This window comes from Varroa destructor, unplaced genomic scaffold, assembly GCF_002443255.2.
Source record: "Varroa destructor unplaced genomic scaffold, Vdes_3.0 BEIS01000003.1, whole genome shotgun sequence".
Lineage (NCBI taxonomy): Eukaryota > Metazoa > Arthropoda > Arachnida > Mesostigmata > Varroidae > Varroa > Varroa destructor.
Window position 1 is genome coordinate 41,753,685 of NW_019211456.1, and position 16,647 is coordinate 41,770,331.

At 38.0% G+C, this 16,647-nt stretch overlaps 2 long non-coding RNA genes across 10 annotated transcripts; one reads left to right on the plus strand and one right to left on the minus strand.

Moving 5' to 3' along the window:
• Positions 1–1,519: 1,519 nt before the first annotated feature.
• Positions 1,520–12,919, minus strand: LOC111248167 (uncharacterized). Of its 9 annotated transcripts, XR_015325145.1 has the most exons (5): positions 12,686–12,919; positions 11,694–11,915; positions 11,218–11,390; positions 3,345–3,442; positions 1,520–1,801 (listed from the first exon to the last, which is right to left on the minus strand). It is a non-coding gene; the product is annotated as an uncharacterized LOC111248167 (long non-coding RNA). The 9 variants fall into 9 exon arrangements; XR_002672426.2 differs by lacking the exons at positions 11,218–11,390; positions 11,694–11,915; XR_015325144.1 differs by lacking the exons at positions 11,218–11,390; positions 11,694–11,915; positions 12,686–12,919 and adding an exon at positions 4,465–4,599.
• On the plus strand, positions 3,999–15,806 carry LOC147756964 (uncharacterized). The gene is made up of 3 exons (XR_015325157.1): positions 3,999–4,133; positions 4,298–5,228; positions 13,157–15,806. It is a non-coding gene; the product is annotated as an uncharacterized LOC147756964 (long non-coding RNA).
• Positions 15,807–16,647: the final 841 nt, after the last annotated feature.

Genomic DNA, 16,647 nt, shown 5'->3' on the forward strand with positions numbered 1-16,647 from the left:
TAGATCTACGATTTGAAACAAACGTCAAAATGGCGAAAAGATAACTTTCAATAACCAAGCAGAGACATTGCGTAATAAAAAGCGCCATGAAGCGAAACGAAAGAGTTTTGTAATAAATCAAATAAATCACGGTGAATCATTTACAACGCATCTTGTATTGATTAATTATAACTCAACCTAGATAAAATAAAGATAATTAGGTAAAAGGTTATCCGGTAAAAAAGTGTCTAAACAGACCTTTGATATACAAAGTTTCTGCTGTATCAGTTTAAGATAATTCTCAATAGTTAGACCTTTAAATATCAACCTAATAAGAGGCTGGAAAATTCACTCTGGATAGATCAGAACACAAATTCATTTGCCGTCCCTGCAAGCTGTGGTTCAGAGCAATCGGATCCAAACCAAGACCCAAGGACCTTAGTGGATGGGAGCCCCAGAGCAGCAGCCCACAAGTTCTTCAGAAATACATTCATTAAAAGAATTTGATGGGATTAGAGGCTCTTGCTTTAGAATTGTCTAAACTTCAAGCGTATTAATTGATATGCATGTGGCTAGATCGTTAAAAATATGCCTACCCGTCTGGAGTATAGTTGGAGCAATATTTGAGAGAAAAATATCTTCGTCGCGTTTGCCACTAGACGTTTTGATTTTTGATTGCTAACTATGGTGGTTTGTGAAGGTGTCTATGCGCATGTGTAGTGAAAAAGATATGGCGGTCTATTATAATAACCGAAAAGCTCCGCTTTGTTGTCGTAGGCCTACTTTTAAGCGTTCCTTTTATATTGTCGGGCCAGCATACCCATCGAACGAAGCATCGCAGCGCTTGGCTGTTTTTCATACTAAGCTCCAGAGAATATAGCACCGTACCAACTGCCTACCGCTGATTAAAAAGAAACTTTTTGTCATCAACTTTTACATGTTGTTAATAGTGCCATGAAGTACTAAATGAAAGCACATATACAAGAAAAAATAGTTGGACTAAAAGATGTTGGCCCCGAAATTGATTGTCTAGCAGGTAAGCCCATGCAGGCGCCACTTCCGAATAAGAAGTACGCGAGATCATGATGGTAAGCGTTCCCTTAATTAAATCAAAGTGGAATTTTTGCAGGTTACTGCGTCATATAACTACTAGATATTTGACGCATTTCCGGGACTAGAAGCGGGTAGAAAAAAAACACAATTTCTGTATCGTCTGCTATTGTTGTATCTAATTGGTCAATTTGCGTACGAAAAAAGCTTAATCATTTTCAGCAAATTACACTTATCTGAATCGTTTTACTGTAACAATCTGAAGTTGAAATATGGCGTATGGGGACGATTTAACTATTACTGGCCAGGTCAGACCGGCCTTGGGAACCAAATCTAAAGCAAACAAGATTCTGTATGCCAATTCCGACTGGGTATCGAAAACAAGTCTGGAATTAGCTTTAGAGAAAGGTGAGGGTATCTGTCCTATTTATTGGAAAGAAGGAAATGTGGCCAATCTATTTTCATTGAAATCATCAAAATACCAAGATGATAAATAAATGGAAGTACTCGGATTAGTCATTTAATGGTAATTTACATGAAAATAAGCTATAGCTGAAGCAGGTAAAGCAGCCGATGCGTTAGCGAGGATTCTCTCAAGCGTCCATCAAGTTTCATAGATTGCTGATATCGGTCACGGAATCGATTGCCGCTGCACGGACGTAGAAGGCGTCAAGTACAAAGCAGAAAAAGAGTAATCTACTTTGCAATATCCAGAGAATCGCTGGAGCCCACATTTTCAACGTCGGTACTAACTGGGAAATCACCTTGGGATCTGAAAATCAAGGCAAAAAAGCGCCTGTTAGACAGAAACCGTGAATCAATAAAAACACAACAAGCATCACCATACGAAGCGAAAACGGATTTCATCTCGGGCGTCAAGAAGCGGCTAGGTTGCCTCGGGCCGGAATACCAATCACTTCCCCATTAACTACTAGGAAGACATGTTAACATTCAAAGTTGTCTCTTTGGCAGCGGCGGAATAAGGTCGGACATTTGCGTCCTTTTTGACCTGGCCAGATGGCTACCGGTCTACATCTGGCTGATCTGTCCGGCACTTGAGAAAGCTAGAGGTGAGCAAACAATAAGGTAGAAAAAAAGATCCGAGCTTACGAACGGTAAGGCAGAATTTCTCTGCTGGTTCATAGAAAGAGCATACAGTGCTATCAGTGACCATAACAAGAAAAACGGCGCTTTCAATAAATGAAGAAAGCCAGACGTGGCGCAAATGGACACAGCGCGTAAAACGCCCAAATAGACTGTACCGGTTGGTCCTATCTCGTTAACCCATAATGCCGTTTACAAAGATACGAGCTTAAGCCGAGTTCTACACGTAGATTGAAAAAATTAAGTGTTGCTGTTAGATTAATAGATAATCGGACGATCATTTTCGAGACCAATAATGTATTCATTAATATATAAATGAGTGAAAAAGAGTGTAACGTACTCATTCAGTAGATTCTCAATTGGATATCGTTTGGACGATAACCGGAAACAATATATGCAGGTAGTCGATCTAACAAAAGCAACTACATACGCATCAAAATAAAAAGGTACCCGATAATAAGTTCTTGATTAATTACTGGTATTGAAGGACTTGTAATGAACGAAATAATACAGTATCTTTATTCCTGTATATAGTTATATAAAATAACTAATAAGCATTCTATATTTGCCACTTTTAGTATTTTCTGTCTCTATGACGCCCTCGATTTTTATGGCGTTACGGCTTGTAGCAGTGTCGAAGACCGACACATATTGGTAGACAGTACACACAAAAGCCATTACTAATCTTTTTTTTTCTTCTTTTTTGTTTTCTATAAAAGCCTGCTTTGTTTTTTTGCCTGCTCAAGCTATTTTCATAGCAGTTTTCATTTTACAAATTTCAGTATCTACTGAAAATTTATGGCTGCGCCTATAGTCGATATCAAATAGTTCTCTCGTGATTTAAACACGGTGAACGAGCCTTAGCATTCGATCAGTTTGGTCCGTGTCGTTTGACAGAAGATGCTAGTTAACCGACGCATGTTTACACGATTTGAGCAAATTTAATCAGCTGAAGACACCATATTAACATAGATCTTGCAATAAGAAAACAGCCGAAGTTCTTCCAAAGGGGGCAATTCTTATTGATTTTAGATATAGCTCAATAATAATTACTACACTGACGATGACTGAACTAACCTATAGGTATTCAAAAGATTATGTTTACGGAAAAAACCTAGACGTGTTTTTGTACAATATCTGTATAATATGTTTTTCGCGTTCGAGATTTTTCTGTCTGAAGTGGAAATTTACGCATGATCTAAGTTGCTTACCTTCATCTTTATTTTCGATAAGGACCATAGCAACGATACCGAGCGTATTTTAGCCTCTAAAGCCGCTAAAGCAAATGGCTAACGACGTTGCTCTTTACCTGGAACCGTTCGTTTCACCAGTTACATTAGATTGCTGCCTAATACACTTAGCCATTTATCACTCTCTAAGAAACAGTCATCGTTCACCTACTTCGTTTGTTTACCTCGCGGCAAAAAACAGCATCCATGAATCAGACTACTTTGTCTCGTGTATTATGGTAGCAGTAGCGAATGCTCACCGTGGGCAGCCCTATAGACCCAGCCCAATGTAAATATCACTGAGTAACGAATCGAGAACACAATGACACACATTTGCTGAATGATGCTATGTCTACTCGCAAGGATAGAATTCATTCTTTTAGCACGAACCATACGTAAGAAGGCAGTTAGCGCACGGCGAAATCGTTCTCGTGTGAGCCTTATGCCAGGGCACCAGTAGTTTTTTATGTAAGCCACTTTACGGCCTACCCATGTTCGAGCAAGTTGCAGATTAGGATCCCTGCCTATAGCCGTCCTAATTCAAAAAAATTCAACCAAGTATTTACTAGGCCAAATAGGTGCGGTTCAAGACGATATAGTAACAAAAAAGAAAAACTTTCATTAATGGATGTGTTTATCGTAGAACCTCACGATTATACACATACAAAACCATCGCAGCTGTCGTATAATCTCTCGGTGTAGCTCTTATTTGGCAAATTTTTGTTCGCGTAGTTGCCGAATATAGATGTAGATAAACCGCACAAATTCAAGGTACGCACTTCTTTTTGTTTTCATTTATTGTACGTCTGATACTTGTGGCCTAATTCAAACGGTTTATATATATATATATATATATATATATGTTTTATACGGGAATATATGCGAATTTAAACAACGTTTCCAATTGTACCGGATGTTTGTGTGTTGTAACGTAGTGTTCTGTTGCTGTTACCGCTGTCGATCCTGAGGATGTAATTGCCTTTGCTAATACAACCAACGGCAGTGTCCTATCGTGGAAATGCGCAGCCTAGTGGCCTGTCTGCTGCCTAACTGTAACCTATGATTGGCAATGCGGTGTCCTGCGTGCTGTTGATATACCTACGTAGAGAGCTGTCGCAGCGTCGATAGTCCGAGCCGGTTGGTTTGATTTTGCTTACGCTGTTTACCATGTAACAGACTCAATGCGTGGAATAACCCGTACAGCTTTGTTACAGCACCAACAACCATCGCCATAGCGGTCGAATGCTAGGGAACACGGAACATAGAACACCCACGAATAATAGCAGATAATTAACAGTAGCGGACCAGCAGCGTAATGGCGTCCTGCACGGTCGCCAGTATCTCGTGTATGTGATTTTGCCTTGTCAAGGTCACTTCACATTTATGCCGAACGGATCCAGCGTCTGGTCATGCCTATGAGCGGACGCTAGCTGCCTTAAGCTGCTAAGAATGTGCTATTTGTCTGCCTGTTTTTCCGTCTACGTCCCTATGCCTCCGTATGCGAGACTGAAAGTGTGTGTTTTCTATAGGCGTCAGCCGTTTTTCCTCCTCTTGCTATTGAAGCTGGAGTCATTGTTGGCCTGGCCGGCGACGTTGCCGCTGCAAGTATGATTTTGCGTTTGTGGACGACACATCGCCGAAGTATTGTTGTGTAATTACAGGACTCTATTGCCCTCGAGCTGTCGGAAGGCCCGTCGTATCCGGAGCCCTCGATCCGAATGCTCTCCAGTGATCGACCGTGCTACGGGCGTGTCGATGATACCCGCTTCCACGGTGATGAGTAGATATATGTATGGACCGTTAAATGTAGCAGGAGCTGCTGAGTCTAGAATGAGTCAAAATGTACTGTAAACCATCGGCATTGAGGTAAACGATGTATCTGCTTATTGACCTCAGGAGTGCTAACGAGATTTTCACAATCACTTGATTCCAACGTTTTTCAAAAACGGCTGAGAAGTCAACAGCTCAATTGGCTATAGTTATCTGCCCTCGAAAGCGCAACATTTATTGGCGTTCGGATTTGTTCAATTTTGGTATAAAATAGAAATACTGTTTTACTGAGTTTCAACAACTGTTTGCTCGAAATAGCCGTCTGCGCTTGATACACTTATCGCAGCGTTTCACGATATTTCTACCTCAAAATTTAAAAGCTAATATTTTCATGAAATATAAGTATCCATTATAATGCATGAGAAAACTATACCAAACACGCTATCCAAATATAGTGACAAAATAGATACAAGCAATATATATATATTTATAAAAAGCAAAAAATTAAGTACCGGTGAGTGGTTGGGTCGCCGTTCTTTCGCCCCTAATCATTCCTCTTTTTCCTAAAAAACAGGCCTTTCTCAAATCTGTTTGCCAGTGCCTTTTTCCTTTTATTTCATGACTATGTTAATATTTGCACACATGAATCAGTCATCTCGAAAGTAATGAAATCTGACGTACATGTATTTGAAATATACTGTAAAATCTCAGAATTTATCTGGTAATTTTATGGAATTACGTTTAAGCAGATCAGTGGTTACATAGAACAATTACAGCTCAATGGGATAATTTTGTTATTATAAAGTATTTATAAAGTAACTATCCGCACGATCCATTATGGTGGTACATAGTGCTTAGCTGTTATATTGAACGAAACAATACTCTAGGCCGAAAACGCATACTACGCTTTGATTATCTGTGTGTCGCGGAAGTATTTTCCAACAATTCACTCGAGATCAAACAACAAATCGGCATCTAACTGTGAGCTTCATTTTTGGACAAGTTGTTATGAACTATAAACGTGATCTCATTTCTGCTCGTAGGTATGAGCCCTTTAATTGATGAGTAGGTGCATAAAATTTATTAACACTTTATGAGCCTTGCTTCCATAACAATTTGGCCCTGGACTAAGAGTTAGTGCAATGTAATGACACGCCCTGTGGCTTTGTCTCCCGCCTCTCTCCATATTTGACCCGGAATAAATTTTTCGGTCCCGTCACAAAGCTCTCACATGCCCCCTTGTGGCGCCGAACATCCGTCGAGCGTTTGATCTCCACGGCGACGATGGCTACATACAGTATTCAACATTAACAACAACGCCCTATATAGTAGAGGACGCTAGCATCCTCTGCGTCGCTGGATAGACGTTAGTACCCGTGTCACAGCCTTGCAGAACGCTGTTTACGAATTTACTCTTCTAACGATCGTAAGCAAGGAGGGCATCATACGAGAGCGCAGATATAATCTAAGTTGGACAATAGAATGGGTGTTATTAAAACACTTGCCGGATTCTCGACAGAGCCAACCTTGACGGTAGCAGCGTCGAACTGTTACTATTTCGGCTATGAATTTTATTTTCGAGCTGGCACCGTAGTCGTTGTCTACCCGTTTTTCACTAAGGTGTAATGGCACGAAAGCTAAAACATATCGTCATCCGAGAGACGAAGCAATGAAGAACATAATTTGTTCAGGGGGCAAGCAAACCTTGTGGTTTTCTGTAACCACATGATCAATCGTCAGACGATATGTATGCGGGAAGCACATAGCCGACAAAGCCCATGCGCGGATAAAACGATGTCGGAAAATACTACTTCGTTTCATAAAGGATCAATAACATTGTTAGGCTACGTATTCGCGCCTATTTGGTTCTGTGAAGGTATGTCATCGACTTGACTGCGCATCGTTTAGACTCAACTATCGATGCTATGAAGTGGTATCTAGATGGCTGGCTGTATGACTCGGTAACGGAACTTCAAATGTAGCATCATTAACAGATTCACTGTTTCTGAGAAACACACGATGGACGATGACTGTTTTAGGTGATCGACAGGAGATTTAAAACAAACACATCTGCCTATTAGAAAACGAATTCCTTGCTATTCGTCCTCGGGACCCCTTGATCGTTTGACTAACAGATAACAGCTAAAAATATTTAAACGATTTTTTAATAGATTTCTCTCTCGTTTTGGATTCAAGATACTAGCTGCTTTGATTTACCAGTCCATTATAGTTGCCATTGCATCAGCTGATATTTGATCTGTGGCCTAGGTTTCGGCTTGTAACCTTCCTCAAAGGATTCAATCAGGTTGACCAGGTTACTAAAGAGTTCAACGTCTATGAGCGTCCAAGGTTTCGTCGAGCTTCTAACTCAACGTTTTAGGAGCGTAATTAAAAACAACATTTATCTATTTCTGAGTTCGGTTTCCCGTGAAAAACCAGCGCGCTAATGAACTGTTTCCGTTTACCAGTTTCTGTTGCAGTCTAGTTGACGACCGACCTTAGTAACACCGATCACATCAATTTAAATCACTCTACCAAAGTCACCCGTATTCTTGGCTATTATTTGCAGTTACCCCTGTTATGATGAAGTTGTGTAAATATTAAAATATGCCCCCTGCATTTCGGGAACGACTAATAACGTCACTATACTATTACTAAGTGTTAATTTGCCTAATATTTATTTAAATTACTATAATAATACCAAATTTTATTCATTTACAATGAGACTATTGTCAGTCTAAAAGGTTACATATTAAAGAAATTCTTACTGATAGGAAAGTGTATATTACTTTCTTTTTGTAGTAAATCTATTATATTTTAAAATTAAAATAATAAAAAGGAAATTAAAACATTAGTGAAACTCCTATAAACTATATATAAGTAAATTTTTAGCTCTTTTTTATGGAGTTAAAAATTTACTTTAGGTAAATTAATATTGTAATTAGTTATAGATTCATTAACAGGAGATACGTTTTGTTATTTTAATATGAAAGTATGTTTTAAAAAATATTTAAAATTTAGTAAATAAGAAAACATGTTTTTAACGAGTTTATAAGGATTATTTTGTTTATTTTTTTTTTATTAATCTGATCATTTCCAACGCCGAAGGCAGCCTCAAATCTAGTAGTTACAAATATACAAAATGCACAGCTATTAGCTTTATATTTTGTTGATACTCGCAAATAACAGCTTTTTGTTAAAGGCATTAGTCTGACTATCATTGGAAGCTCTCCTAACCTGTGAGATACACGATCCTATGAAAAAATGCTTAGACATGCCACTACTTGTTCCGGGGAAAGCAAAACGTACTGGTGAAGGGCTTAAACTGCGTGGAACTCGCTTAGCCACATGCTCGTAGGTTATGCAACATAATTCCGTCGTATTCAACCACTTGTTTCTGCAACCTACGTTGATGATGGCTCTTATGGGTGCGCTGGAAAATATCTCGTTCCCACATTAAAATTGTTCATGCACGTCTTAACTGCGGTAAGGGCTTTATTTATCTGCTAAGCTCCGTATCAAAATACCTTGGAACTAAAGAATGGCCAGCCATATAAGTCTTTGAACCTTGTTCATTAGTAAGATCAATGTCTTATAAGGTAGAGGAAAGTTCGCCTTAAAGCAAGTTGCAGATCCTTCAATGGAAAGATGAGCCACGTTAGAACACGTGAAATCGTTGGACTTTACTTATTCTATCAGTGTTCTTATACATGGAAATCGCTCAAGACACCGAAGCAATCCCGGTGCGCGCCTAACTGAAAAGTGATTCTGCAGGATGGGTTGGAATACTTTTTTTTTAAATATTTTTTAATGTTTTAATAAAACATAAGAATTTGTTATGTTTTTGCCTTCAAGAAAGAAAAACTTGCAGCGCCCATACACTGTGTCTATTTCAGACGAAGCACATACAGGATCAGCTCAGAGATCCAATTCGATATATTTATGGGAACAGAAATTAGGAAAAAGCTATGAGTATTATGATTCACTGCTATGCTAAAAAGGACAGTACTTTTTATATGGGTACGGTACCAATATCGTTTTGATTGAGCATATATATATATATATATACTAAACATTACATATATATATATATATATATATATATGCAATGTACGAGCGTTAACACGAACGTCACACGATTTAATTTTGTATAGAAATAAACAGCATATATATATATATATATATATATATATATATATATATATATATAAAGCAATATTAACTCAAAAGACGCTTAATTATCGTTTAAGAACTCGTCGACCTTAACATTTCCCATATCATCTATATTAAATCCATAAATGTTTCGAGACATTTTTCTTTATTACAATAGAAGCTAGTAATATTGGATTAAGCTTATTTAAAGTTATTTGCAAAAATATAGCCTAGATCTTGCAGGACACGACTCATTGAGCTAAGTACTTATAACTTGGAATATAATGCTTCAGAGGAACCGTGGCAGAGAAATTTGGATACTTTCTGAGCTAACCAGGGGCAAAATCGCTATTCATGTTCTTCTTCAAATAATCAGCGCGTAGTTTCTAAATAGAACACGGATCAAGGTACAACTAACACAGTAGGGGACTGGAGACTAAACGCTAGCTATCACATAATAACTTTCCGTTATAATGGAGCGTTTTGTGTCGTGTGTTAATATACGTTATCCCCTAGTGCATATTTTACATCAAATAATAGGCATAATTACCCTACGCTTGCGGACATAAACCTACGTTTGCCAACTAGATATCGTACAGGGTTCCGTAGATCTTAAGACACGATCTTTTGATTATGAAAATCGCTTAATTAAATTTGCTCAGGCAGTAAAAAGGTAGATACGGCATCGGTTTCAAAAATATTTAATCCCAGTTCCGATCTGCAGCTATGACTCAGTGATATTTTCAAGTCTGTGAATACCGATGTTGACGGAAAAAAGACTTCACTTTCCATTGCCGGTCGCCTAATGCAGCCTGATCGGAGTAGATCACAATTATCGCGTATCAGAAATATTGACAGCGAGCCGAATGGTCATCTTGAGGCACTTGGAGAATTATTTCCATTATATAGAACCATATTCGAGCAAGCTATCAAAGTTTTCTCAAAATAATACTGTCTATTTCTCAAGTCCCTGCAGAAAAACAAGATGAATTTATCTATTTTTAATCACTGCTCCAGTTTCAAAGAGCTCGCATCTCTTCGAGATATATTGTACTGCCCTGTTTTTTGCCTGCCTCACTTTTCCTGGCATTTGGATTACGCCTTGTTTACACGGACCGTTTATCTCATGTTGTTGGCAGACCTGATGGCTTCATGGACACATCTCTAATGAAAGACAAAGTCCACTAATTGACTACAGTAGCACTTAGAACTACTCGCATTTTCAGATTTTTCTATTTCATACCTGAAATACTATATTCTTGCTGGATTTGCCCAGCATGATAAGCTTGTCGTGATATTCGTCACTCTGGATGCTAGGAGATGTAATTTAATGAGAACAGATCAGATTTGATCAGACCTAAAAAGACTGAACGGAGTGATAAAAGGGTCGGGGAGGCTCTGATTAGAAGGCGGATCGAGTAAGCGATTTCGAAGACTACTACGTAACATTCTTTTGACATCAACGGACGTCTTACCCAAGTTAGCTGCTTAAAACTATTATTATATTAAAAAAAAAAAAAAAAAAAACACTACCTGACAAAGCTGTCATTGCCCTGCCGAGTGCGTACTCAGAAATCGCCTTGTATAATTATTATCTTTTACTAAGCATTAGTCTCGTGTTGGACACGATACGCTCGACAAACATCACAGATCTTTCTCGTACGGAACACAATTCAGACGACTATTAGTAGTAGTTTATCGCAACTAGATACCGATAAATGAATTCAGTTTTTGCAATCAGCTGCTGGCTTACGGCAGCAAATCGACCTTATTTGGTATGATAAACGCAAACTACTTAGACAAGTTCATCTACTATACTTAAATCGGTCTGCCATATAACTATCGCGCTATGAGTCTTACCTTCGCACATCATAATTCTACGTCCAAATCTGGTTTAATATACCATTACACTGACTTCTCATATAAGACCCACCTTCCGGCAGCCCAACGTCTCCTCGTCACGTTAACGACTGATGCCTATTGTCAACCAGGTTGAGGCCCGCTTGGTGCGTACAAATGAATAGAACACGGCTATCCAGGTCATTACCTCGCCAGATGCAAACCATAATGAGTTTGTTCTATGCGAGGTCGAGCGCGTGGTGGGTACTTGTCAGATAGGAATAACGTTATTAACAGCAATAGTAAGTTCAGCTGCTTTCGTTAAACATCAGATCACCTAAACCTCGCTACGATCAGCCCAAGCGTCTGAACGAGGGTTCTAGATAGTGACGATAGATGTGTAAATAGTAAGGAAACCCAATCCTGTATCAGTCGAGCAAAAGATTCATAGAAGACTAGAAGGTCATGCTTGAAATTATTTTGGCAGTTTAAATAACAAACAACCTTGTAATTGGCTGCATTTGAAAAAAAAAAACGTGAATAAAAATTACGCTTGTGTGCAATATACACCTTTTTTTTCCAGCGAATCAAGCAAGTGATTAATATATCCTTTAAAATGTAGACAATGTAAAGCCAATGATATTTTCCTTTAAATGTTCGGCTCTAGCAGCCTGCCTTATCAGCTTTGGAGGGGATGATTTCCGTGCAAAACCACTCCTTGTTACTTCAGATCTGTACCGCAGCTTTGGAGGGGATGATTTCCGTGCAAAACCACTCCTTGTTACTTCAGATCTGTGCCGCAACAGGAAAACGGTTAATGTTTAATGTCAAGTGGAAATAGCTGTGTCCGGAAAACGCCCGACTATTGATAAGGTGTATTTTGGCCAAACATTTTCTGGTCCGCAATATGCTATTGGAAGAAGTGAGAGCAATGATAAGTACAATATCATCCCTGACCTAGCTAGGAATAAAAACAGCAATATTAAACCTAGGTTCAGAAAGTTTGGACTCGAAACTCAAATGACTTGTCCAGAACCGCGGAAGTCTACGTTTTCGATCGTGGCACCCAAACGAAATGAACCAATACAGCTTCATATTTACCGTATATAGTTCGGGTGGTATTTTAGAGGAGCAGGATAGCGGCCTTAAGGTCCCCACCCTCACGTTAGAATCATACCTGGAGCTTACAAATACGTTGGGGGGTACTGAGTTTCAAGGATTATTTCAATACTCGACGGGCTTGAGTGTTTTAGCAATCTCACTCAGTTTTACTCAACTAACGGACCCAGAGGTAGTCATATAATCGTGTATTGCCATTGTGTTTATTAATGGAGTAGTTCTAACGTGTTATTACCTGTAACCAGTTTTCACTTTTTTTTTTGCGTATTTGTGCCTAACGTTGCATGCAACTACAGGACATCTTAAACTACCTCTCACATTTTGCACAGAAATTCATGCAAATGTAGTTTCCGCCTTCAACGCTAGCCTTCAACTGATGATGGCATTTCGCATATCGTATAGACACTGTTTCACAGAGATCAGAGACAGAAAAAAACACTCACCATTATATTCGCAAACAAGAGAGACCCGCACAAACCGTACAACGCAGCACATACAAAGGTAATAGTCCTGAAGTGCTGGATATTATCTAAGTCATTTAGCAACAAATCCTAACAAAATCGAGTATGACCCCTCTGGTGTCTTTTTCGTGTACGTTCTGTCTTCTTTCTCACTGCCTGATATATTTTCGGCCAACTTAGCTTCTCGCAGTCGGAGCAACAGGTGATTAGCTTCGTTTTCCCACTCCATTTAGCTGATGACAGTTGCTGAAGGGGCTAGGAGGCACACCAGCTAGCGCAACACTGTTCGGCCCAGCGCCCCTCGCCAGAGGGGCGCTCACGCTCAATACTGCTAGAAGACTCAGTAAATTCGGCGCCCCTCAACAACAATAACAGCAGCAGTAGCAGTATTAACGTCTTTTACATCACCGATAAACGAGCCATGTCGAGCTAACCTACTACGTTATCTTGCAGGCAATGACGCTCCTCCATCTTTTGAAACGCCGATTGACCATTTCTACGAGTAGGCTCAAGTTCCACTCAACATGCAGGTTCATGAATATAAAAGCATTTCGACAATCGCGTAAACTCTGCAATCATATACATGGAAATTGTGCGCGAATATAGGGATCTGCTTTTGAACATATTTCTTTTATACTTGGAGCATCGCATATCAAATATTATGTTAACAATAACTTGGATTAGGTTTAATTCTTTAATAGGTGGATAATGCAAAACAGTAAATTCAGAACGAACCTAAACGGTGTGAATTTACCTAGAGGTGAAGAAAGAATTGACGTCCCGGTTTATCTCTGCGCAGTGAACTTATCCGTAATTTTAGCTCGAGCCATAAAAAACAGCTATTAACAACCTTCTAATGGTTTAGACACGAAATAGCATGGCTCCGTCTTTGTCATTATATATAAAAACATATTATGCCTCAGTCATACTTTTCATCGACTTGTTAGATCGCTGCCGTGAGGGATGCGAGAAAATTTTGGAAACGTATCATTATATTACAAAGGCGCTATAGGCAAACCCTTAGGTTATTTTTTTTGTTTAGAATTCCTTCGTGCAGTTTTATGCTATAAGCAAACCTGAAATACATTTATCCTTGAGCTGTATTTAGCCAACGGTTGGATTCAGAAATGAGCTATCTAGTCAATGACTAGAGGAAACTCAAAGCACTCACTTTTTATATATATATATATATATAATCTACACACCAATATGCTGGCTGTTCAAAAATACAGTAGCATCTATTTAAATAACCTAAATAATAACTATCACGAACGATAGATGTTATTATTCCCTAATTTTTGGTGCTTGAAATGTTTTCTGTCCCACTAAAAGGTCAAATGCGCTTGACGAAAGCTACCTTCCCTGTAATAAATATTCACCAATGATGGATAATTTGCCCGATTACATTCAAACAAACTTTCCAAGTTTGGGTAACTTCTAATATTGTCTGCTGGCAACGCAAATGAAAATAAGTTAGACCTTAATAAGCTGCGTTATCACATATACAATATACAAATACCACTGTATGTATTACTGTCAGTATATCTAGTTTCATCATCTTACATAGATTTCTGATCAAATCTTCCATTATAATGTTGTTAAATAAACGGATTACTAGACTTACATCTACCTCCACTTTCAAATATGACTATATCGAAGTACGTGGGAGACAGATACGCGCCGATTTATGGTATGTTCGAAGTTTAATGGAAACTTAAATGAAAACTAGAAGTTTAACGTAGACCATTAAGTTTATTTGAATTAGATATTAAGATGAGTAGCTATATCAATTTACTTTAGATAATTAAGTGAGTCCATTAAGTCATCTAAAATGCTTTACCTGTTATTGGTAACACCGATACCATTATTCTAATGTGCACATATGCTATCTTAAGCTAAACCGACTGTTGGAACAGGTTGATAACCTATTTATGTATATAGATAGGCTACACAATAAAAAGAAACGAGGTAATATAAATTTTTTTATATTCTTTGCTGGGGTAAAGCATCTTACTTTTCAAGCCGCAATATCAATGATCAGATAGATTAAAAATCGACATTACGGGCCAAGCATTACATTTACTGAAAATATCAATCATTAAAACAATTGCTGCCGTCTCGTATATATCACAATTTATTCTCATTTTTGCAAAATATTCGTTTTTGTTCGGGATAACACCTTTAATACTATCAATTTCAGTAGCTGGCGTTAGGGTTCCTGAATGATACGTTTAGAAGAAATGACTAGCAAGCATGAAGTGGTCAAGTGCCATAGAAATTAATTTTTGTATTCCAATCTGATCCACCTTGAATTATTAATCTTCAGTAATTTTTAAGTTCCACATGGTCCAATTACCGCCACTAATTGTGCTATGATGTGTTATATAACTTTGGATTCTGTTTAGTTGACAAATAAATGATCTTTTTCACTAAACGCTAAATTACCTCATAACGTAAAATTTCAAACGGAATTTCGGAGCATCTGACCATTTTAAGAGAGGGAGATGGTTGAGGGCTACCAAATAGTTTTATTATTGTATGTTAGTGCGGTATCAACCTTTGACAAATATATTTGTTTATTACTCAGATTACTGCAAATGTTATTCTCGTGGCTATTTCGTTCTAACTATCAATTTGTCTCCTCTTTAATTATTTAGCTTTCAATTATGCTTAAAGGCAGCTTAACACCGAAACTGTGGGATAGATAGAGTTCCATTTTGTCTAGCTACATATAGAAGACGTACAATTTTCTAAATATATTGTCGTTAACAATACGGCTTAAAGATAAACTTACGCGTATTTGAAAGGGTGAAAAAGTGTGTTTTTTTTTTGTTTCGTGGTCAGAAATTTTAGGCGCAAACTAAATATGCAGATTCTTGAGACGATTCAGCGTTACTTTTGCCCTGTGTGCCACTGTAGTTTGTCGGGCCTATCGTATTGAGTTTTTCTATGGCGTCAGGTACTTGGAGTTTTTACAGCTGCCTTCTCAAGTCAGCAAATGCTATACCTAGGCAGCTCAGAAAATCACCAAAGATCATCTCAAAAGCAACGTTTAATTTTTTCGAAGATAACTTGTACCTATTTAGAGAGGAGAGAAACCAAACAATTTGCAAAGTACTTACCTAGAAAACGGTAAATATTGCTCAAGTTACTACAAGGCCTTTACGTACTTTGCTTAAATCGGACAGCTTTCAGAATAGTTTTATGAACACGAAAAGCTAAACGTTGTCTGTACTTTTGTTTGCCTATGACATGGTGCCTGTATCTAGAGCCGGGAACAAGCCAAGCTCAACCGATTTTACCGACAAGTGGACTAAATTTCATTTCCCGATTTCGCCTCAAGATAAACTTGGCCTATGAAGAGGACGCCGAATAAATAAGAGATACGGCTTTAATTAGTCACAAGGTACACGAAAACAACGAAATTGATAGCACTGCTTTTTTGTTTGAATGGGCATATAATATTTCCTTAGATCCTAATCGGGGATAGATGTGTATTTTTCTTTAACTTTATATAGTTAGCACTTTTACATACGATACGGCAATTGTCTACGTTAATATAGCCAATAATACTAAATTCATAACGCTATTCATCGAAAATTATTTTTCTAATTCAGAGGAAATCGCTATTAACGTAAAATATTTTTTATTTTAGACAAACGAAGATAATTTACAATATCTAGCAGTGAAAAGGTTGTGGATTAGTTCTTATGCAGCTATAAAATTTAGGCTTTATTTGGAGAGTTCTATATTTTTAAAAATTTAATTATATTTTTGTTCTTACGAAATCCTTTTTTCTTCTACTAATGAAACTATGTGTTTATGAATATGATGTCATATGAATAATCGAAATAAACTGAATTCACAGTTTTCTAGGAGACCTATGAGTTCAGCAATAGTTCTCGCAGACAAATTCGATCGATCTAACATAGCACACTAATCAT